Consider the following 23586-nt stretch of genomic DNA (forward strand, 5'->3'; position numbering starts at 1 on the left):
CTGTCGGTAATTGACCCTGCATCATGCTAACTCTCTATTTGATCAGCTCCTCGTATACTTTCCAGTCATTTCCATCGCCGCATCCGCCTCCCGACGTACCAGACGCGCGGACTGCGTTAGTAGGTCTCGCCCCCGCCCCGACTATCGAGAATCCGATGTACTGATGCTCCGTTCCGGTGTAGTCTGGTAAAACCTTCCATTCTCTTGCTTTCGCCGCTATTCCTTGTGTCGCCATAGTCACGTCGATGTACGTACCTGTACCTCTCCTAACAAACGTAGGCGCCAGACCTGTGTTCAGTACTACCAGATCCAGAGTACCCACCCAGTCGGTCAGTATCCTGCCGCGAATGTCGGTGATAGGAGATCCCCACTCCGCTGCTTTTGCATTAAAGTCTCCCAGCATCTAAGCATTCTCCTCCTGGTTTCCACACTTCCTGCATGATCTCGTCCATCTTCCTCTCATACTCACCCACTGTTATGTTTGGAGAAACATAACAGCAGACCAGCTGCATCTTCTCCATCCGGACGATCACGTATCCTTCTTTTGGTTTAATTTCATACACTCGCAGCTTTCTATTGTAGATTCGTACAGCGGCCCTTCCAGTCGTATCCACAAACCATCCTCTTTTCTTAGCCGCTGTTGGGTTTGGCTCCGCCGTGACCAGCACGTCGATATTCTTTTCTACGGCGGCAAGATCATGTGCTAACCTCGCCGTTCCCACGTTTGTTTGAAGTACTTTCAGCTCTCGGATCTTATTTCCTGTGTTCGCCATTTCTTTTGACTCGGACTTCTTTCACGCTCGCTTTGATACTGTTTCTACTCGCGCGCTCTTCCTGGGACTAGTCCTTAGTGGTCCCTACTTTCAACCAGTCGGTTGAACTTTGGACAACTTCTTGAATTCGCCACATGCCCGGTCACATCGCAGTTGAGACATCTGATTGTTTCTGCCTTGCATTCCGACGCTATATGACCCTCTTTGCCGCATTGGAAGCAAGATCCTCTTCTGTTCTGCCCTTTACAGTGCCATTGCTTGTGGTGTCCAAAGGCTAGGCATCTCAAGCATCTTGGTATTTCTGTCCTTGCTTCTATGACACGACAGGAGGTATACTCTACCCTAATTCTTCTCATTCTTAGGATCTTTTCGGCTGCGTCTTCATCCACATCCATCACGGCACTCAACATCCCTCTTTCTCCGCCCCGTGTCTCGGTCCAGGTTTTTACTATGCCACATGCCCGTTCTTAACCTGCTGCTTTCTCTGTGGCCTTCTGAATCATCTCCTCCGTTGTGTTGGGTGGGATTTCTTGCATCAAGATTCTTCTCTTTACGACGCCCCTTTTGCCACTGCTCTCGACACACATGTGCTACCAAAGAGGAGGATGGATTTTTTTCCTGTGAGGTTACTTTTCACTTCTGTCATAAGGTCCACAAATGATTTTTCCTTGTTTTTGCTGATAAGTACTACTCCACATTGTTCTCTGGGCTTCGTGTTAATGTTTGCCACCCTCTTCTGGCTTTTTTGCCTAGGAGCGTGATCATCACACCCCTTCCTCTTGCTGCCCACTCCAGGATTCTCCTCGATGTCTCAACTCCTAGTGATGTTGGCGTGTGGATTCCCACTTTTTCTCTTCCTAGCTCCTCCGTCTTTTGTACCAGTTTCCTGCATGTCTTGAGGAACTTCACCGACTCGAGTTCTTCCTTCTTGTTTGGGAGAAGTTTGAATCCATATTTCTCCTTGTAAATCCACGTTCCATCTACATGAGTGGACATCGTGACTCTCACAGATCCCAGACTTCCATCCTCATCCACCTCCGCTGGAACACCTGGTAGATCAGGAAACATACCTTTCACCGTTTCCATGGCTTTGTTGTCCTCGTCGTTGTTAGTAACAAATACTGCCACGTCTGCTGCTATATCAGAGATGTCCCCCTCTTTCACTTCAGTTCTTTTGAAGACTTCCTCTGGCCACTCCTCATTTAAGAACTCTGTTATTTCCTCGTACTCGCATATTGCCATTTTTTCGTGATGGCGTCCACCCTCCTTTTAATGGCTTCTGGGTTCTCTAGGTCCACTTGAACACCCATTGTCGCCATTTTCTTGACTTTCAAGGGCTCCATGTCCGTCTGCACACCTCTAATGTCGTGCAAACAGACTTCCTTGGAACCTCTTCTTTCTTCTTGCTTTCCTCCAGTTCCACGGTATAATCGAACAACCGGTTTCTCAGGTTGTCGACCTCCTGCTTTATGGCAACCCTTGTATTTGGCACCTCAACCATGAGTTTTTCAAGGGCCGCTACACTATCCTGGAGGCGTTCCAACTTTGTTCTTGCATTACAGTTGGGTGTTTTCTCCTCATCCGATTCCTCATCGGAACTGCTGTCAGAGCTGCTCGATTCCCCTTCTTCTTCCCTTGCGTTTCCTTTCCTTTGGCTCTTCGCTTTATTTTTTTCGTCCTTCTGTCTGTTCTCTTCTCCCTCTTTTTCTCTTCCTATTCTCTTTCTTTCTTCTTCTCTCTTGGTTTGCAGTTTCTCTCTTACTTTCCTTGTTTCCCTCTTATCTTCTCTTTCTTTTCCCTTGCTTCTCTTTGCGCTAGTTCTATATCCGGGGCCTTCCTTTTCTTCCACTTCTCTTCTCCATCTTTTCTCCCCTTGAGTCTCGTCCCTTTCTTTTCCCCGCCTCTTCTGTTTTCTTTTTCGCCCCCGCTTCTCTCTCTTCCGCCTTTTTTGTTTTTCTTTTTTTGTCCCATCTTCCTTCCCACGAGTTGGGTCGTGTTTATCTGTCCAGTGGGGCAGTGCGCCCTTGTCCCGCCAAGGCTGTTTTCCCCTCGGGTTCGCCATCTCCCTTAGGCATCGCTTGTAGCCCACTATGTTACCCCTGGGCCATGCACCCCTTCAGCACGATGGTGTTACACCTTGAGGTTGGGGTGGTGGTATACTAGGATGGTGCATAGCCGCAATCCCTATGCATATCCGTTTGTTTTCAGTGGTTTCCTCCAATGGTTTTTTTAAATTCGTGGAGGTTTTCTCCTCGGGTATAGATTTGGGTATCAGGACGTGTTTGATGGTAGGGGTGGGTGACATATGATAGTTGGGGGGTAATAACTATCACACAGGGACAGGTTAGGAGCTAGGTTGAAGGACAGCGGTCAGCTGCTCCAATTTGTCGCCTTTTACGATGAGCAGGAGAAGCTGTGTAGGTATTCTACTTGAGCGGCCTTGAGCGGCCTTGAGCGACAAAGTAGAAGGGTCTTGAAGAAGAAAGTACCTAAATCTAAGGATATACAAGAAGAAGTAACGACACAGCTAATTAAATTGTATAACAAATTCACACATTTAACGAAGAAAAATTGGGAAGCGCTATCGGACAAAAAAAGAGAAGCGTGCAACAAATATTTCGGAAAAATAAGAGACAAAGTTATACGCTCATTTCAAGCTGTAAACTTAAGGACAGTAGTTCCAAGTTCAATACACCAACCAATCGACAAGAAAATAGAGGAAGAACAAAGCGACGAAGAAGTAGAAGGGGAAAAAAGTGACGAGGAGATAGAGGAAAAAATTGACGAGGAAATAAAAAAAAGAAAAAGCGACATAAAACAAGAGATAAAAATATTAAACATGGCTCTGACAATCAATGAATTTTTGAATATTGCAAGCAAGGTATTGCCCAACGAGTTTGATGGAAGCGCAGGGAAACTACAACCATTTTTAGACGCATTAGAGTTACTTGGAAAAATAGCAGAAGGGCATGAAGAAACAGCGATAACATTAATAAAAACAAGATTGACTAATAAGGCTAGAAACCTGATAACCACAGAGGATACGATCCCACTTATAGCAGCGGCACTGAAGAAGGAATTAAGAGGCGTCAATCCGAAAACGATAATAGACAAGTTAGCAAAGAAAAGGCAAGGAAACAAAGATGCAGCAGTGTACGCATCCGAAGTAGAGGAATTAGCGGAACATCCCTGTACTTCATATTCTATATCATGCTTAAGGGCGTTGATTATTTTTAGGGGTGTAACCTACCCCTTATTGTCAAAAATTATACAAAAACCTTGTAAACTTTAATATGGATAAAATTTGGTTTTGATTGGTTAAATAATTATTGTTTTATACTTTAGGATATAATATCATAATATTTCAACCCTTAAAAACCACCCTTAATGACATTACAATTTAAGTAGGTAATTTAATAGATCTATACAAAAAAAAGTAGAATTAAAAATTACAAAAACATTTATTTACACAAAAATACGAATTTACAAATATGTACAAATACAAATTAATAGTTTTTTAGTCATCTTCCAGTATACGAACCGGTTCTGTGGTATTATACATACATTGAAAATGATGCATAAGCGGACTATTCGAATTTTTAGAAAAGAAAAATTGGTTTTATAAATGTAGCACCTCCATTTTTCGCGATAAAAAGTTTTTTAAAAAATTATTTCGTAAAATTTTTGAAGTATTATAAGACTGTGTAAACTAAATTCCGTGATATCCCTTAGTTTTTAATTATGGTGGGTTTAAAAGGCTCGAATAAGTGGGTGTTTGCTCGTAAATAGAGGCTTTAAATTAAACAGCTATGTTAAACATCTCTCTAACTGTTCACTCTAATGAAAATCTATGCACAGGGGAATTTTATTTATTAATAAAAAATCTAGAAATTAGTAGTCCATGATTTATTTCGTATCTCCAGTATTTTCGGAGATATTTTGAAATAAAAGGTGAAAAATAGGAAATTGCAAAAAATCAATTTTTCTTTAAAGTCCAATTATTCTAAAATAAGGCTTTTTAGATAGGTCAAACTTCATAAGTGGGTTGACAAAACAAATATAAAAGGAATTACGGAAAGGTGAAGACCAATTTTTAATTAGGAGGGTAGTTCGAGGGTTGTTTTCACTTATTTTTTCATAGAGAAAAGCAGGTACAGACCTTTTTTTGATCATAAGTCGCTTAATTTTCATGCTAGAAGCTTTATATCATTATTTTTTGAAAGGTCTTGCATGCTTGAAAAAATATTATTTAAGATTTTCTCGAAAAATGAAAAGTTATTAAAAGTTTCAAATTATGCATTTCACGAGAAAAGCTAAATTTAACATGCCCTATCTCGGTTTGTATTGTTCTTAAAAATAATAGAGAAAAAGAATTTGATTTGTGTTACTAACAGATACAATTTTGGTATCTACAGTTTTTTTGATTAAATGCATATTTTTCGAGGTATTCCCAAAAAAACCCTCTAAAAAAGTCGATTTTTTCGTCGAAAAACTGTTACTTTCAAGCGCGAATAACTCAAAAATTGTTAGTTTTACGAAGAAAATGTAAAATACATTTTTGAAGATATTCTTCTTTAGCGGCGAATCGATTGAGGGTAAAATTGTACATTTACCGCGCGCCTGCGCACACTGACAGTATGTAGTTCTGACAGTATGTTGCTAATCTTTCAAGATAGGTATGTATGTATCTGTAACCGTGCAAATAAGTCATTAAAAGAATATATTAGTGGTTTTAGCAAATGTATTATTTATTATAATTCTTGTGTTTTTGGATTAATAAAATATTATGTAAGCATAACATTTTTACACTATATGTCGCCGTGTTGTGTAATTATATCTGAAACTTACATGTTTATTTCTAGTGCCTCGATGGAGTAGTTAGAAATGCGTTAGCACTGAAATTGGAAGGTTGCGGGTTCAATTCCCCCGGGCGGTTCATATTTTTTTTTATTTTTGGTTTTAATAAAAATTTTTTGAAAGTGGTAGATAAGAAAGTTAGTTTGATTTTTAAATAAAATACAAATAACCTTTTAAGTAAGTTTTTTACTTCGTTTAAATTACCTATTATATAATAGAAGAATATCTTCTTACGTGCGTACATAGTACACACACATTCTTTTTTTTCTTAGAATTACTTTTTACATCGATTTGCATGGTTAAAATGTAATAAAAAAATTCCCGCCCCCGAGATGGGGTGGCAACCACCCCCAAGGTTTTAGCGTACAGCGGCATGATATAGAAAATGATCCTTGGACTATTCCCTACCTTATGTGAAAATTTCAAGTAAATCCATGCTGGACGAAAAATTGCGAGCCAAAATGCTTTTATGCAAATGCCAAAATGCAAAAAGGCGACGATTTTAAAAATTGTTGAAACTGATTCAAAGACATGGACGAACATTAGCATTCCTAAATAAAACCACAATTCACCGCTGATTGCTACATTCTGCCATCCTATGCTGCCGTTATCTGCTCCAATTCAAACGGTTATGGCACAGATCCATAGTCAAAGGAAGCACTCCCTTCTCCTCCTCAGTCGTTTCCTCATTGCTGAGTGTCGTGATTCCCTATAATACGAGCAACTATCTCTTTCCATCGGCTTCTGTCCTGAGCTTCCCTCATGGATTCAGATAATGTCTTTCCACTGGCTTTCTGTACTTGATCCGCCCATCGAGTAGGTGAGCAACCTCTACTTCTGCGCCCTTCAGCGTTTCCCGAAATTATAAGTCTCTCAAGATTATCATCACTTCTTCTTGCAATATGGCCGAAAAATTTTAAGACGGTGGAGAGGCAAATAGAGGAAAGTAGAGTCTGAATATTAAGCTCTTGGAGGATTGAGTGATTTGTTCTGTGTTCCGTCCATGAGATCCGAAGCATTCTTCTCCAGCACCACATTTCAACGGCGTCAATCCTTTTTCTGTCGTCCGATTTCATTGTCCATGTTTCGGATCCGTAATTAAATATGGGAAAAATTAAGGCACGTACTAATCTTATTTTGGTGTTCTTCGACAAGGAGCGATCTTTCCAGATTTTCGATAATCGACTCATAGCGTTTTTGGCCATGCCTATTCTCCTACGTATTTCTGTTTCACAAGATCCTGTATTACTGATGTAGGATCCTAGATAATTGAACTCGTTAACCACTTCAAACTGGTCCAAGGCTTCTGTTGTCTGAAGTGAATTTGAATAATCTACCATCATAATTTTTGTTTTTGTTTATTGATCTTGAGACCACATCTATTGCTTTCGGCTTCCACTAGCTGCAGCAGGCTGGACATTTCTTCTTCGGATGCAGTTATTAATGTTGTATCATCTGCATATCTGAGATGTGAGATCTTCTTTCCTGCGATAGAAATACCGCCATTCCATTTGTCGAGTGCTTTTCTAATTATATATTCCCCATAGAAATTAAAAAGACTTGGAGATAGAATACATCCTTGTCGGACTCCTCTACCTATTTTAAAAGGATCGGACTTATGGTTTTCAATTCTTATTCGGGTTTCACTGTTCTCATATAGGCTTTTCACCAGAGCTGACAGATGATCAGGAACGCCCATCTCATGTAGAACTTTCCACAAAACTGTCCAGTTTACACAGTCAAATGCTTTCTGATAATTCAGAAAGCAGATAATCATCGGAATTTTGAATTCTCGTGCTTTCTCAATGAGTTGTCGCATATTAAGAATTTGCTCCCTTGTGCCTTTACCCTTCACGAAGCCTGCCTGTTCTTGAGGTATTTGTCTATCCAGCTATGTCTGCATGCGACACTTGATGATTCTCAACAGAATTTTACTTGGGTGTGAAATTAGTGAAATGGTTCGGTAGTTACTACATTTTGTGGTTACGCCTTTCTTATGAATGGGAGTAAATAGTGCGGTACACCAATCACTGGGCCATTTGCCGATTCTCCATACATGATTGCACAGTCTCCACATTAATTGGAGACCATGTTCACCAATGTTCTGTAAAAGTTCTGCCGTGATGTCATCGCAACCAGGTGATTTATTTCTTTTAAGGTGTTTTATGGCTTCAACGACTTCAGATCTTAGAATATCTGGTTCTAGGGTTGTTGTTGAGACTTGCAGTGCTGTTATATGATTAATGTTAGAGGTTTCAGCTTTATAGAGTTCTGTGCAGTATTTCTTCCAAGTCTCCAGAACCGCATCCATATCGCTTACCATATTACCTGTCTCATCCTCTATAGCGTAATTTCTGGGTTTGAATTCCCGAGCCAGTAACTTTACTTTCTGAAAGAGATCTCTTATTTCATTTCGATGTAAGTGGATTTCTACTTCCTGGCAAATGTTAGACACATATTTGTCTTTATCTTTCCGGCAATTTCTTTGGATTTCTCTTGATAAGCTTCGATAGTCGTTTAAATCAAAACTGCCAACTTTAAGTTGCCTTCCTTGTTCTATAATTTTCCATGTTTGGTCACTGATCCATGGTTTCCGACTGTTGTTTTTTATGGGTTGACGATTTTTCTTAGCTGTATCTAATATATCTCTTTTAAAACCTCTCCAGAAAGTCTCGATATCATCTATGGGGGTAGGACTTTTCTCAGTTAACACTGGGTTTATTCTTTCTTTGAAAGTTAAAAGTTCAGTCTCTGTAAACCTGGGAGTTCTAGGAGTGGGCTTGTGTTTGTTTCTAAAACGTATTCGGAATACAGCTACAAGGAGTTGGTGGTCGCTTCCACAATCTGCACCTGGATAAGTTTTTGCGTTAGTAACTGAGGACTCCCACATTGAATTGATCATTATGAAATCTATCTGATTTCTTTTTCTGTCGCCCGGGGATTTCCAAATCCCCGGGCGACAGAACAAAACCATGTTTTTTGGCATTTGGACAAAATGAAACCAATCCAAAGTCTCGAATGCGACGCTGTAATATATGGTAAAAACCAAAGTTTGTCAGAATGCGCAAAAGTGGCCATATCAATGTTCGGTATAAATGTTTAAGAAATGCGGTACGCTGCATTTAAGGCCTTTAAAGATTTATATAGCTTGCCGATATTTTAACATCCTTGAATCATGTAGACTAGTCATGTCATTAGTAATCAACTTGCATATTAGTACAGTTAAAATTATTAGAGGATAACACGTTAAGCAAGATAAATTTAAATTTTTTCTACTTTAACCCTTTAACGCTCTCTGGTAGCTATATATACCATACGCTATTACGGTTTATTTTGTCATCAGAGTTGCGGTGAAAACAATCCTTATAGTACAGTCGATACACTGAATGTGAATGCTTGCTGGTAGGTGTGAATACTGAAAACCTGTACGCGGAGTGGTAACGACGTGCTTTTCGCAAAACTGGTATGATAAGCTACCAGCGCGCCTTTCTGCAACAGTCTATGTAAAAAATCGTTCAATTTTATTTTTTTTTGCACAAGTGTCATTTGGAATAAACTACTTGGACAAAAATTGAAGGTAAGTGTCAAGTGTTCTTTTTTTATTATTTTTAACTAGCAGATAATTCTTTAAAAGCACTGTAATAGTTATTGCAAAAATAAATATGCTGATCTATGGTTTATGAGAATTCTAGGCCCAAAATTCATTGTTTTTATTTATATCGGCGTACAAACAATTTTTATTTCTTAGTTTTGAAACTTATGCCAGTTATTAAACAATATTGTGACAACAAATGTCTACAAAAATCTTGTTGTTTGACATTAGCGATAGGAAAATATTTTTAATCATTTTGAGGATTGTACCAAATAAGAGGTTAGTTTTTCACATACTAAACCAACAAAATCTCAAGATCGTACTTTACACACAATACTAAATTTTTTAGGGATACATTAAAGCAAAGTTTAGTATTTATTTGCTAGACAAGGTTCTATAAGACTTTAAATTATTTATTAGGCCTATTTGTCATTACAATTTTTCTAGTACATTATTTAGGTTTGGTTAGATTTTTCCAGTACATTATTCCTATGTTTTTTTAGATGTCTATAAATCGACCGCTTACAGAAGCTGAACTCCAGTATATAGTAGACCATCTAAGTGATGAAGAGTATTGTCTTTCCGAATTTGATGGCGATGAGGATGGCGATGACAATTTCCCTGAGACAAGATCAATTTCCAGAACTCCGTCACAATCCTCGACTACTAGTATCGACAGCCAGCCGACATGTTCCAGTACTTCAGTACAGCTCTTGAAAAGGGTGCGCCAATGTACTCTTTCAAGAAAGACAAAAATAATTCTAGCGGAAACGAAGATTTTGGTGATTCGAATCAAGATCCTGACAGGTTATTTTCTAAAAACATTTTTTCTGATGAAGACGACGAGGATGAACAACTGTTAATATTACCTCAAGCAACAAACTCCCTAACTCCTGCCGATAAAGATGAGAATGCGGAACAAGCTCCTGTTCCTTCAAATCAATCTTTTGTGTGGTTCAAGAAAAACGACCCCAATCTTCTTTTCGAATCATTTGACATTTATTGAGTCTTCAAGCGTCAATGTTGACATTAATTCGAGTAAGCTAATCGACAAAGAACCGAACCTCTACGCTACCCAGAATTCAATACCACTGATGCAGAAACTACTGGAAAAGAAAACTTTTACTTGTGGCACTGTAAGGCAAACAAGAAAATATTTTTTAAAACAAATATTAAGTGTTAATAAAGAGCTTTCCCAAAATCAGTCAGATTCGGTTAGTTCTGGGGAAATATCTGTTTAAAAGTGGAAAGATTGAGGCGTAAAATGTGTTAGTGTTGTCAGTAATCTACATAATTTTCAACAAAAAACTCAGGTTTTGAGAACTAACAAAACCGGAAATAGAGATTATGTACCATGTCCTCAGGCAATAGCGGATTATAACAAATTCGTGGGTGGAGTAGATCTATTCGATCAATATCATGCTAACTACTCCATCGCATGGAAATCAAGACGTTGGTGTGTAAAAATATTTTACTACCTTTTAGACGCAGCAATAGTAAGCAGCTATATTTTATATAAGGAGACTCTGAAAAAAAAAAACTCAAGTGCTAAGCCTATGATTTATGACTGCATTACAGTTCCTAGCATTACATTGAACTAGCTGATAATTTGATTAGCACTGTTACTTTCAGAAAAAAGTCTGGATCTCCATCAAACTCAACTTTGAATGCTGGTTCACACTTACCCACCAAAGGAACTTATGGGCGCTGTGCCCTTTGTGCTTCATCTAAAAAGAAACAAACGCGCAGCAATTTGATTTGTCAAGTTTTTAACGTTGCTTTATGCAAAAACTGCTTTCCACCCTACCATAGTAGATAGAAAGTTCTTAGATAATAAATTTAAAATATTCCTGTATTTAGTTTTTTTTTTATATTTTCAAAATAAAGTATTTTTTTACAAATTTTTGTAATTGTTTTTACCGGTCGCTATATATACCATTGCCCACTAAGTATTAGTTGTTTGTCAACATATATACCACCCTTTCCAGCCCTTCTGGCGCAGAAAAAAAATTTTTAAACATTTTTTGTCTTACTAATGATGCATAATGAACTACTTTTACTATTCAAAAGTATAGTTTTACAAAAACAATAGTTCTGCCCGTTAAAGGGATAAGGACAAAAAAAGAAAATTCATTAGCGGAAACGAATTCAAAATTCAGAATTCGTCATTTTTTAAACGCTATTAGCGTGTTTTTGAAACACTTGCTCCACCTAAATATTTCTGTACTAACCGATCTTCACAAATTGGTCTTCAAAATCAGTCTCACAAAAACATTAAATACAGTCGAACCCGCTTATTAGAATACCTCTTAAAGGAATATCCCGCTTTAAGGAACAGAAAGTTGAGGCCCTGAAACGTTTCTACTATCCACAAATGATCGTTTATTAGAATATCCCGGCTATATGAATACTTTTGCTTAGCACGAAAGCTATTCCAATAAGCGGGTTCGACTGTATACAACTTTATTTTTAAAAATGTGTAAAAGATAAAACATTGATTTTGTTATAGCATGCTTTAAATATATTCATTCTGTTGTCAAGAAATTATTCCTTCTGGGTGTAACACTTCTTATTGAGTATAATACCTAATATCTAACCTAACGTATTATATCCCCAGTGTTCAATTATCGATATTATTAGTCTTTTTATTTTTTAACAAGCATATCTTTATGGATAGTTTTATGACCACTATTTGCTACACCTTGTATACCTTAAGAGGATACAGAAAGCTGAAGATTTTTTTAAAAATGTTTAAGTACCGACTATAAACAAAGGAATGAGTAAAATTACTGATAAACACGTTAATGGGGAATTTATACAGTATGAAGATGGATATATTAATGGCATTATTAAGATAAGTAAATATCGTGTCACATAAAGGTAATGCAAGTGACAGTTTCTTGATTGTATTTGTATAAAAATTTTAATAAATTTATTACCACTTGTTAATTTTTTTTAAGATTACCAGTACATAAAATATTTAGTATGATGGCAACATAAAACATTGTATATTCAAGAAAATCAAAAGCTTTCATCTTTCACATGTTAATAATGTATTCATTATTGCGCTAAACGTTTTTTTTTTGTTTTTTATCATGTATATTTGTAGATTTCTTTCGTGTAAACTATTAACATAAAAAAAAATACCAAAGGCTTGATAAACATGGAACAAATTACTCAAGGGCTCAAAAACTTAGAAAATCTAAAAGTATGCAAAAGCGCGTCAAATTTATTTGTTAGGGTGACGTTTTGTAGATCAGTTTTCAACTATATAATTAGTATAGTATAGTTGATCCAAAAGATGGCATAACCCAGACATCCAAAGTGAATATCCTTCAACACCAAACTGTTCTATATGGTCCACACAATGTCCAGAAAAAAGTCACACCATTTTGAGCGTCGGGTTTGGGGGGGAGAGGGGGGAGAAATCGGTAAATTCGTAGTATTTTAAGTTTTTCGCCAATATTTCTAAAACTATGCGGCTTAGCATGAACAACCCTTTATACAAAATTGTTCTATATTAAATTTGAAATAAAAAAGGCCCTATGCATAATCTTTCTAAAATGAATGGTTCCAAAGTTACGGAGGTAGTATAGGATAACTGGTCCAAAAAAGGCCTAACCCAAACATCCAAAGTAAAAGTTTTCCTCCAACACTAAAATGTTCTATATGGTCCAAATATTGTTCAGTAAAAAGTTACACCATTTTGAGCGTCCGGTTTGGGAGGGAGATGGGAGAGAAGCCAGTAAATTAGTAGTTTTTTTTAAGTTTTTCGTCAATATTTCTAAAACTATGCTTTAGAGTAAACAATGTTCATGTTCATGTATATACAAAAATGTTCTACATGAAATTTAAAACAAAAAATGTTTTATACATAATTGTTATAAAATCAACGGTTCCAGAGTTACGGAGGGTGAAAGTCGAGGTTTTCGATACTTTTTATATTTTTGGGCAATATTTATGATATAACTATACCAAAAACCCAGACATCCAAAGTGAAAGTTTTCCTCCAACACCAAATTGTTCTATATGGTCCACATAATGTTCAGAAAAAAGTCACACCATTTTGAGCGTCGCGTTTGGGGGGGAGAGGGGGGAGAAATCGGTAAATATAAAAAGTATCGAAAACCTCCACTTTTCACCCTCCGTAACTCTGCAACCGTTGATTTTATAACAATTATGTATAGAACCTTTTTTGTTTTAAATTTTATGTAGAACATTTTCCTATAGAACATTCCTTACGCTAAAGCATAGTTTTAGAAATATTGAGGAAAAACCTAAAAAAACTACTAATTTACCGACTTCACCCCCATCTCCCCCCCAAACCGGACGCTAAAAATGGTGTTACTTTTTACTGAACAATATGTGGACCATATAGAACAATTTGGTGTTGAGGGAAAACTTTTACTTTGGATGTCTGGGTTAGGCCTTTTTTTGGACCAATTATACTATACTACCTCCGTAACTTTGGAACCGTTCATTTTAGAAGGGTTATGCATAGGGACTTTTTTATTTCAAATTTAATGTAGAATAATTTTGTGTAGAGGGTTGTTCATGCTAAACCGCTTAGTTTTAGAAATATTGACGAAGAACGTAAAAAACTACGAATTTGCAGATTTCTCCCCCTCTCCCCCCAAACCCGACGCTCAAAATGGTGTGACTTTTTTCTGAACATTATGTGGACCATATAGAACAATTTGGTGTTGGAGGATAACTTTCACTTTGGATGTCTGGGTTTGGGTCTAACTATACCATACTAAATATCAACCCTCTAGCGGGGACAGACACAACCCCCAAAATCTTTATTGTAACTTTGTACTGGAACTAGTTCTTTTGAAAAAATCAAGTAAAACCGTACAGATATTAAGTATTGAGTTCAGAACGCCAAAATTGTTTTGGAGTATGGAACTCCAAATTGATTTTTATGAGTATTGGAATATATTGAGTATTTTTTGGAATATTTTTGGAAAATATTGTTTTGAAGCTATTTCTTTGTGGCATTAATGTAAGTTACTATTCTAATTGGGAAATAAGCCACAATAATTTAACTTGAAAAATGATTTTATGGACGTTTCGACTTCCACTTTCCGACAAATAATTAGATAAAGATCTCCGAAATGGAAGTCGAAGCGTCAACAAAATTTGAAAAAATCAAGTAAAACCGTAAAGATATTGCGTAACCTTAAATCAAGTAAAACCGTAAGTATCGATTTCAGAACTACCAAAAATTTTTTGCAGTATTATGAATTATGTATTTATAGTTCAAGATTTTTCCAAAAGTACTGAAAAGATATACAGGGAAAGTCCCGAAAAGATTGGTCATAAATTATACCACAAATTCTGGGGTCAAAAATAGGTTGATTGAACGTCACTTACCTCTATACAATAGTGCACACAAAAAAGTTAAAGCCCTTTGAAGTTACAAAATGAAAATCGGTTTTTTTCATATATCGAAAACTCTTAGAGCTTTTTAATTGAAAATGGACATGTGGAGTTTTTATGGCAGCAACATTTAAAAAAAAATAAAGTGAAATTTGTACACCCCATAAACATTTTATGGGGGATTTGTTCCATTTAACCCCCCCAAACTTTTGTGTACGTGCTAATTAAATTAATATTGTGGCACCATTAGTTAAACACAATGTTTTTAAAACTTTTTTACCTCTTTGTACTTTTTTGATAAGCCAGTGTTTATTGAGATATTTTGAACATTTGTCGAATCCACCTCATATTTGTATATGGTTAAGTATAATTATAGACACTTGTTAATAACCTGAAAATTTATTTATAACTTACACTTTTAGGTATATTTTGAAAAAGAAGCCACATATCAATAAAAGGTGACTCAAAAAAAGACTAAGATGCAAAAAGTTATAAAAACACTGTGTTTAACTAATGGTACCACAATAATAGTTTAATTGGAACGTACACAAATATTTGGGGGGTTTAAAGGAACAAAACCTCCATCAAATTTTTATGTCAACGTATTAAAAAATAAGCCGCATCTCGATAAAATCTGGCTTATCGAAAAAATACTAAGAGGCAAAAAATTTTAAAACGTTGTGTTTAACTAATGGTACCACAATAATAAATTAATTGGAAGGTAGACAATAGTTTGGGGTGGTTTAAGGAAACAAAACCCCCATAAAATTTTATGGGGTGGACAAATTTTACTATAATTTTGTTTTAAGATATTCCTACCATAAGAATGATACGTCCATTTTCAATAAAAAATCTCTAATCGTTTTCGATATACATATTGAAAAAAATCGATTTTCATTTTGTAACTTTTTTTATGAGCACATTTGTACTAAGGTAAGTTAGGTTCAACCGAACTATTTTTGACCCCAGAATGTATGGTATAATTTATGACCAATCTTTTCGGGACACCCTGTATATAATGTATGTTGTATTTTTTAAAATGTAGTTAAACGACCTTTAACCCGGTATCCGACAAGCGGGCTACTGTACACTCCAATAATACTGAAGCGCCTAAAACGTAAGGAAATTTTGCATGTAGTGGCACCAGCGGCTAGATAGCTTTCGATTTCATCTTTGCCCTATGCAATAACACATAGTTTTTGATCGTCTGTTTAATGGTTTCAGCAAGTACATTTGGATTGAAATTGGTCACACCCCACGTTTCGGACTTTGTACCTTCTGCAGAATTGTTTTTATTTTATTTTAATCCTATAAATAAGTAAGTATAGGTAAGCAAATAATACTTTTAATTACAGATTTTAACAAAATTTTTATTAGTTTAAGCTAAAATGAATTACGAACGAGAACAACCACGTCTTCAGGCCTTATGGGATAAAGCAGACAGTGAGCAAAGTATTGACAAGAGTAGTTCGGAAGTAAGTGAAGAAATAGACAATGTTAGTGTAAATAGTGACTATCCTGGCAAGCTTCAAGATGTTGACGTTCCAGATATTACAGGCAACTAAATGTAAAGGTATTTTTTGAGATTATTTAACTCTTTTAGTTGCTGGGGTTTGTCACACCCCACCTGTCTGCTAGTGGCAAAAAATTTACCTGCCGGATGAAGGGTTAAAAAAATGAGTTTTCACTCAACCCTATTTTTTATTAAAGGAAGATTGTGGGGGTTATGTCCGCTCCCGCTAGCGGATTGATGTAATTTAGTTGAAAACTGGTCTACAAAATGTCTCCCTCACAAATTACTTGGACGTGTTTTTGCATATTTTTAGATTTTATACAGGGAGCAAATTATAGAGGGTGATACTTTTCAAATTGACACACTCTATATGTGTGATGAATTAATTTTCCCTTAGAGGGAGGGGGTATGGTACGAAACGAGTAAATTTTGAAAAACCAAAAAGCTAGTGTACACTTTTTTATACCCTGTACATTAGAGTATTCTGATTTCTGTTATTTCTAGCATTCTCTGTGTTTTGGCGGTAACGGGTCTTGTTTCTGATACGTACTTCATTATTCGTCTTATACTGGCCTTATAGTTTCTTGATTTCATCTCAGTCTGTTACGCAATATAGTAGGTATCATTAACTTCCTAATCTACGCTTGAGAGTGTAATCGCTAGGTAAGTACTTTATTGTCCTAGTTTTCCTAGTTAAAAACGTTATGTTAAATTATTTAGCTTTTGTTTTAAATCTGTCAACTAGTCTTTGAAGGCTACCTTCATTTTGAGCTATCAAAATTGCATCGTGTACGTAACAGAAAATTCTAATTTCATCTTTCCCTATTCTGCGTCCTCTTGATAACTGCATTCATAATTTCATTGAATAGTATAGGGCTTAGTAATTTCACTTGCCTTATTTCATTGCCTTTATCTATACCTAGTCTCTGTTAGTTGTCCATATATTCTGACTTCCATCTCATAGTTTTAATAGACTAATTGTTTTTATGATGTCCAGCTGGATCTTTTTATTATACAAGAAATGTATTACATCTTTAAGCTCTCTGTGTCAAATGTCTTTTTCAAGTCAATGAAACCTAGTAATATGGATCAACAATCCTCGCATAAGTAAAAATTCCGACTTTTGTTTAATACTTTTAATACAAAATACTTTTGTTTAGTAACAAAAAATAAAAAACAGATGGCCATACAAAAAAAAAACAAGAAATAAATGTAATTATATGTTAAAAAGAAATTTATCAAACCTGTCGGTATTCTGGCCTGTCGGGATTTTGGCCTGTCGGGATTCTGGCGTGTCGGCATTTTGGCCGTCGGGATTGTGGCTGTCGGGATTTTGGCTGTCGGGATTTTGGGGTAGACCCATATGGATCTATTGTATTCTATTTTTTTTTCGTTGATCTGTTTTATGACGACAAAGTTAATTCCGTACTTTTCTGATTGTTTTGTATAGCCCTTTTTAAACAGTAAGAGTAGCTCACTTGCTTTACATTAGTGTTGCCCAAAATCGGTCTTGGTCTTGCAGTCTTGGTCTTGTTCTTGCGTTTTTGCAAGACCAAGACCAAGACCAAGACCGCCTAATTTTAGCAAGACCAAGACCAAGACTTACCGTGCAAGACTTGAGCAAGAACAAGACTAAGCCTGCGAGACTCTTGCGTCTTGCAGTTAGAACTGAGGGTCGTTTTAGGGAGTATATAAGTTCGGCTATATTCTTAGATACTCTATAAGAAACAAAAAAAACTGTATCAAAAATTTTGAAAATTGGACTTATGCGCATTACGAACAATACCATAAACATACATAGCGAATCAAAATATCCATTAAAAGAACACTCAACACATTTGACATGTACTGAGAGGTGATTATTATAATGTAAAAATAAAATTTTTTAGTCATACATTCTTTCTCAGCAGCAGTGGCGTAGCTAGCCCCACAGGGGCCCCGTATCAAAGATTTTCGCGGGGCCCTTTTCAAGAACTGATATAACGTAGTGCTAGAAAATGTTCGATGGAACACCGTACTTATGTGAATGTGTACTCTTTTGTATGGTGTCTAAGGTTAGACTTTAACGGATACCCTTCTCAAAAACCTGGAAGCCTTTGAAACCTTGGTGTATCGGAGGATCCTACGAATAAGTTGGGTGGATAGAGTTCGTAACGAAGTTGTTATACATTGGAGGGGAAAAATTACGGGAAGTCATCAGAACAGTAAAAACTCGCAAACTTGAATATTTTTTTGGCCATGCTATGAGGTGCTATGCGCTATCCGTATTATACTACGGGATGGAAGCGTGGACACTAAAGAAAATTGACGTGAGAAAACCGGAGACATTCGAGATGTGGGTGTACCGAAGAGTGCTGAAGATCTCATGGGTAAATAGAATAACCAACGTAGAGGTAATGAGACAGACGTATGCATAAGGAAAGAGAAGTACTTCTAACAATTAAGAGAAGAAAACTGAGATATATGGGACATGTGATGAGAGGAGATAAATATCTAATACTCCACTTCATTATGTAAGTAAAATCCAGGAAAAATATTTATAGGAAGCTGAAAACGCGTTCCAAGATTACGGCTGTAATTTTGAATATTTTTTCGAGATATTTGGCACACTTATTAGTAATATAATAAAGAATGGCGGTACAGAGCCCAATTTGAAAAATATAGTAATATGTGGAAATTACTCTGTAATTAAATACAATATTAAAAAAACGAGCCTGTACCGCCATTAAGGAAAACAAAAAAATACACTTTCTTCAAATAAACTTTTTTATCCGATGCCTAGATTTTGTGTCATTTTGTAACTACTAAAATTTTTTATTTCATTAGTAGTTCCAAAATGACACAAAATCTAGGCATCTGATAAAAAAGTTTATTTGAAGAAAGTGTATTTTTTTGTTCTTCTTAGTGGCGGTACAGGCTCGTTTTTTTAATATTGTATTTAATTACAGAGTAATTTCCACATATTAATATATTTTTCAAATTGGGCTCTGTACCGCCATTCTTTATTATATTACAAATACGTGTGCCAAATATCTCGAAAAAATATTCAAAATTACAGCCGCAATCTTGGAACGCGTTTTGGCTACCTGTTGATCGATACTGTGTCACCTTAACTCATGGCTGAAGAATCTTAGGGCATAGTTTGGATGTAGTAACAACGAATTATTTAGAACCGCACTCTCAAAAGTAAAAATCGCTTTGATGATTGCCAACCTTCGAAGCGGAGACGACACCTAGAGAAGAATGCGCCACCCAGAGAATTATAATATACTCCATTTAATAATAAAAGGCAAAGGAGACGGAAGAAAAGGGTCAGGTCGAAGAAAAACGCCATGGCTTAGAAACTTAAGAGAGTGGTTTGAGAAACTCCAGCTTCCATTTTCCGAGCTACCGCCAACAGAATTACTATAGCCAATTTGATAGCCAACACTCGATAATCGAGCACGGCACATGAAGAAGAAGACATGTGTGAATAATTTTATTCCACTTTAAAATTCCTGAAATTCAATTACTCATCAGTACCAACTAACCAGCATCTGAAAGAATTACTAAGAAGTGCTGTCACCATTTATTCACTAAGATTTAAAGAATTATCATAAGAAGTAAAATAAATTTATAATATTTAAATTTAGCACAAATAGGTTGTACTTTTATTTACACGTGTTCAATAAATATTCTGTACAACATTCTGTAAAAAATTTTTTAACACCTCTTTTGCATAACTTTTTAATACGCATTTAATGACGGCTTCTGAAAAATTTCAAATTTCTATCAAAGAATATCAAGGACCTTGGCCACCCCTGTTACAGACGACAATTAGATAAGAATTAATTATTGTTTCATTAGTAGATAGAGATCTAGATCTAGTACTTACCATTGCAATCTAAATCACTTTGAGAATCTGGTTGATGGAAAAATGAAGAAATTTTGGGTATTATTTTCTTCAAAACTTCTTCCTTTTTTTGTTTCATTTTTCTTTTCATCGCTCCACTCAGCTACACTCTTTTTATTTCACTAATTTTTTTCACTTCACAATATTTTCAGAATGAAAACAGATTCAGTTTTTTCAACAACACTTGTTATATAAGCCAAGGGTGACTGCACAATGAAAAAATGGGCTAAACAATAAATAGATTAAGTACACGCAAATATACCCAAAACAATACATATACACACTGTTCCAAATCGTCAAGGATTAAGCGATAACAAAAATTGCAATTTGGCCATTTTACAGTGTGTCACCGCCAACGGTAAATGAACCATGAAAAGTACCTAACTTGAAAACAAAAACAAAGCTTCTTTGTTGTTATGGAATATGGCGGCAAATGGATATAATATTATGATTTACAATACAATATTATAGATAAAGACATTATACGAAAAGGTCGACATCCAAACAATACACTGTTTCAAAGCGTTTTATTAGGGAAATTGTAGAATATTTTGTTCAACTTTTTCAATGGAAGTTTTGTTTCGACATGCAGCGCCAAGGCCCCGTATAATATGCCGGATATCGTGTAGACATAATACCGAAATATTATTTTAACGATATAGGTACACTTCTCCAAGCAATTAACGCACCACCCATCTTTATTTATACGTCCATGGCACCACCTTAAAAATGGGTCATTTTTATCGTCTCACATTTCCTAAACCTGTTGTTATTTAAAGTTAAGTGATTTTTTTTAATATTTGGTCTTATTCTATTCTTTATAAATATCGCAGTAATAATAGATATTGTTGCTAGACAGGTCAATTTTGTCAGTGTATACCGGGTGTACCAATCAAACTGTGTTTTTTCTCAATCTGTGGAATATTCTAGCATTATGCTAACTTATTATTCTAGCATGCAATAATAGCATACTGAAATTAAAGCCCAACTAACGCCTCATATTTTTTAACATTATGTTTTTTTATTCATTCACTTATATTGGATAATAAAAAAGTTAGGTACTTTTTAACTATCCATGTTTTTCATCAATACAGAATGTTTTTAAATAAGTATGGCAAACTTTGATGGGTAATTCTGCACGAAAAACTAATGACAGTTTACTTCATAAACGTTTACTTTATAAATGCTTTGTTTACCAAATAGGGAGGGGTTGAAATTTTTCTTACAAACTGACGATTTATTTATTGCTCTAAAATCGGCTGAAATACGCAAATGAAATTTTGTGGGTTTTAAGAGGTAGTTTTAACTTTAGTTAGTTAGAACATAACAGCGATCACTTTAGATCGTGGGTTCAAACCCCACCCGGTGTCAGTTGTTTAGATATTTATTAATTTGGCTAGTCTTTACTATATCTATGATATTCAAGCTTAAAATGTACCTCTCTGTTACGTTGGTCTAAGGTATGCAATAGGCTAATGGGCAACTGCGAGACTTGCAAGACTCTTGCTGCAAGACCAAGACTGGGAGCGCAATACCAAGACCAAGACCAAGACCAGGTGTACTGCTGCAAGACCAAGACCAAGACTGTCTAAGTCTCGTCTTGGTCTTGCATTTGGGCAACACTACTTTACATTCTTATGATATTGTGTTGTGGCTTATACCCCGATTAATTAATATTTTCAGTTGGTCCGTCATTAGAGCTACCACATATTTTAACAATTCATTTGTTATCCTGCAACATTTGCAGTAGCCATTTCAATAGGACAATAATTGGAAATTTCATTGTTTATTTTTAATTTTAAGGTCAACGGTGTATATTTTAGGCCAGATATTTTCTTTATCCTTTTCCATATTTGATTCGTTGAAGTTGAAGAATTTATTTCAGAAATGTATTTGAACAAGGACGATTTTTTGGCTTGTTTGGTTATAAGCTGGACTCTAGCTTTTTGTCAATTTAAATTTTACTTTGTTTTCAATAGTTTGGAGTCCACCAGGGTACGGGGTGATGGTTGCGTTCTTACTTTTTGTGGGGTGATGGTTGTGACCTTCAAACTTTTTGACTAAATTAAAAAAAAATAGATTATCGTGTAAAGAAAAAAAATACCTTTCAATGGATGTGCCACACGATCACACTTGCTATTAAAAAAAACTGGTGGTTGATGCGGGGAAGTAGGAGGTTGCATTTGAGGGCATGAATTTTGCATGAAAGTTCTCCCCTCTCTCAATATAAATTGACGTGTTTTTTTAAATTTTGAAGAAGCTCTGGGTTTCTGAGTTTCTGGGGGGTCAAATTTTCGTTGGTACACACTGTATTTCTTTTTTATTTTTTACTTTTTATTTCTGCATATATATCAGTTGTCTTATAACAGTATTTTTTATGAATATTTAATTTCAAACATTATTTAACAGACATTTTTCTTCACATGTTAAACATTATTTATTATTCATATTGTCTCTGTGTTTCATATAAATTTCAATTAATGGTAGATTTCGTTATATAATAATAATTACCACGATCGTATCTTTTCAACTTATCTGTATATTCTTTGACCGTAAATAGTGTTGTTTAGTGTTCGTGCCTGGCTGGTGTGTCGTTAATTTAAAGAATAATATTGATATGTCTAATTAATTTTCTAAGTAATTATTATCTTTCACGTTTACTTCATGCCAAATGGGCTATAACAATCATAATAAAATTATCTTTCACATTCGTGTTCATAATTCTTTATATTAATGAAATAAAAAATATATTTTTTTGTAAGATTTAAAACATGATGAGTAAGACATAGACGTGTTTCTCGTGGGTTCCGTGGCAAACACACGCGATATAAAAGGGGCGCAGAAATGAGGTAAAAAAATTAAGCTCTCAAAAATACTTGATAAAATTACTTTTGACGAACAGCTACAGCTGAAGTCCCACCCAAAATCAACTTTTATCCTAGTCACCAGTGTGAGGTCCAAAAACAGTGATTACCAAATGAGTGAAAAATTTGAGGCTTCAAAAACAGTGAATAGTAGAACCATGTCTGCAAATTTTAGAGATACAAACAAGTGATTAGTATACCCACATTGTATATTATTAGTCCATTTACTCACGGTTTTGCTCTGGGGGTGAGTACGACCCCTTCACCTGGGTGGAAATATTTAACCTCAAAATAACCCCGGAAATCGAAATTTTCAGTAACTTGATAGTTATCGAGTTATTCACGATCGAAATTGATGATTTCCTTCATAAAAAATGCATTTAATATAATATGGTACATAAAAAACGACGATATTCTTCCTCCTCTTTATAAGCAATTCTGCTTGTTCATTGGCGGATTGATACCTCTATGGAAGGTTGTCACTCCATATTTTGCGCAGTCGGCCGATACTTCCACCGATTGGTGATTTATCTCTCGCTATTTTGACCACGTATCACACCCATTCTGGTTATGTGGTTATTTTCCATTCTTTTTTTCTATTTAGTGTGCATTCGTTTATATACTGTACGTTACATTTAGTGTTGCCCAAATGCAAGACCAAGACGAGACTGAGACAGTCTTGGTCTTGGTTTTGCACCAGTACACCTGATCTT

Source organism: Diabrotica virgifera, chromosome 3, assembly GCF_917563875.1.
Source record: "Diabrotica virgifera virgifera chromosome 3, PGI_DIABVI_V3a".
Classification (NCBI taxonomy): Eukaryota; Metazoa; Arthropoda; class Insecta; order Coleoptera; family Chrysomelidae; genus Diabrotica; species Diabrotica virgifera.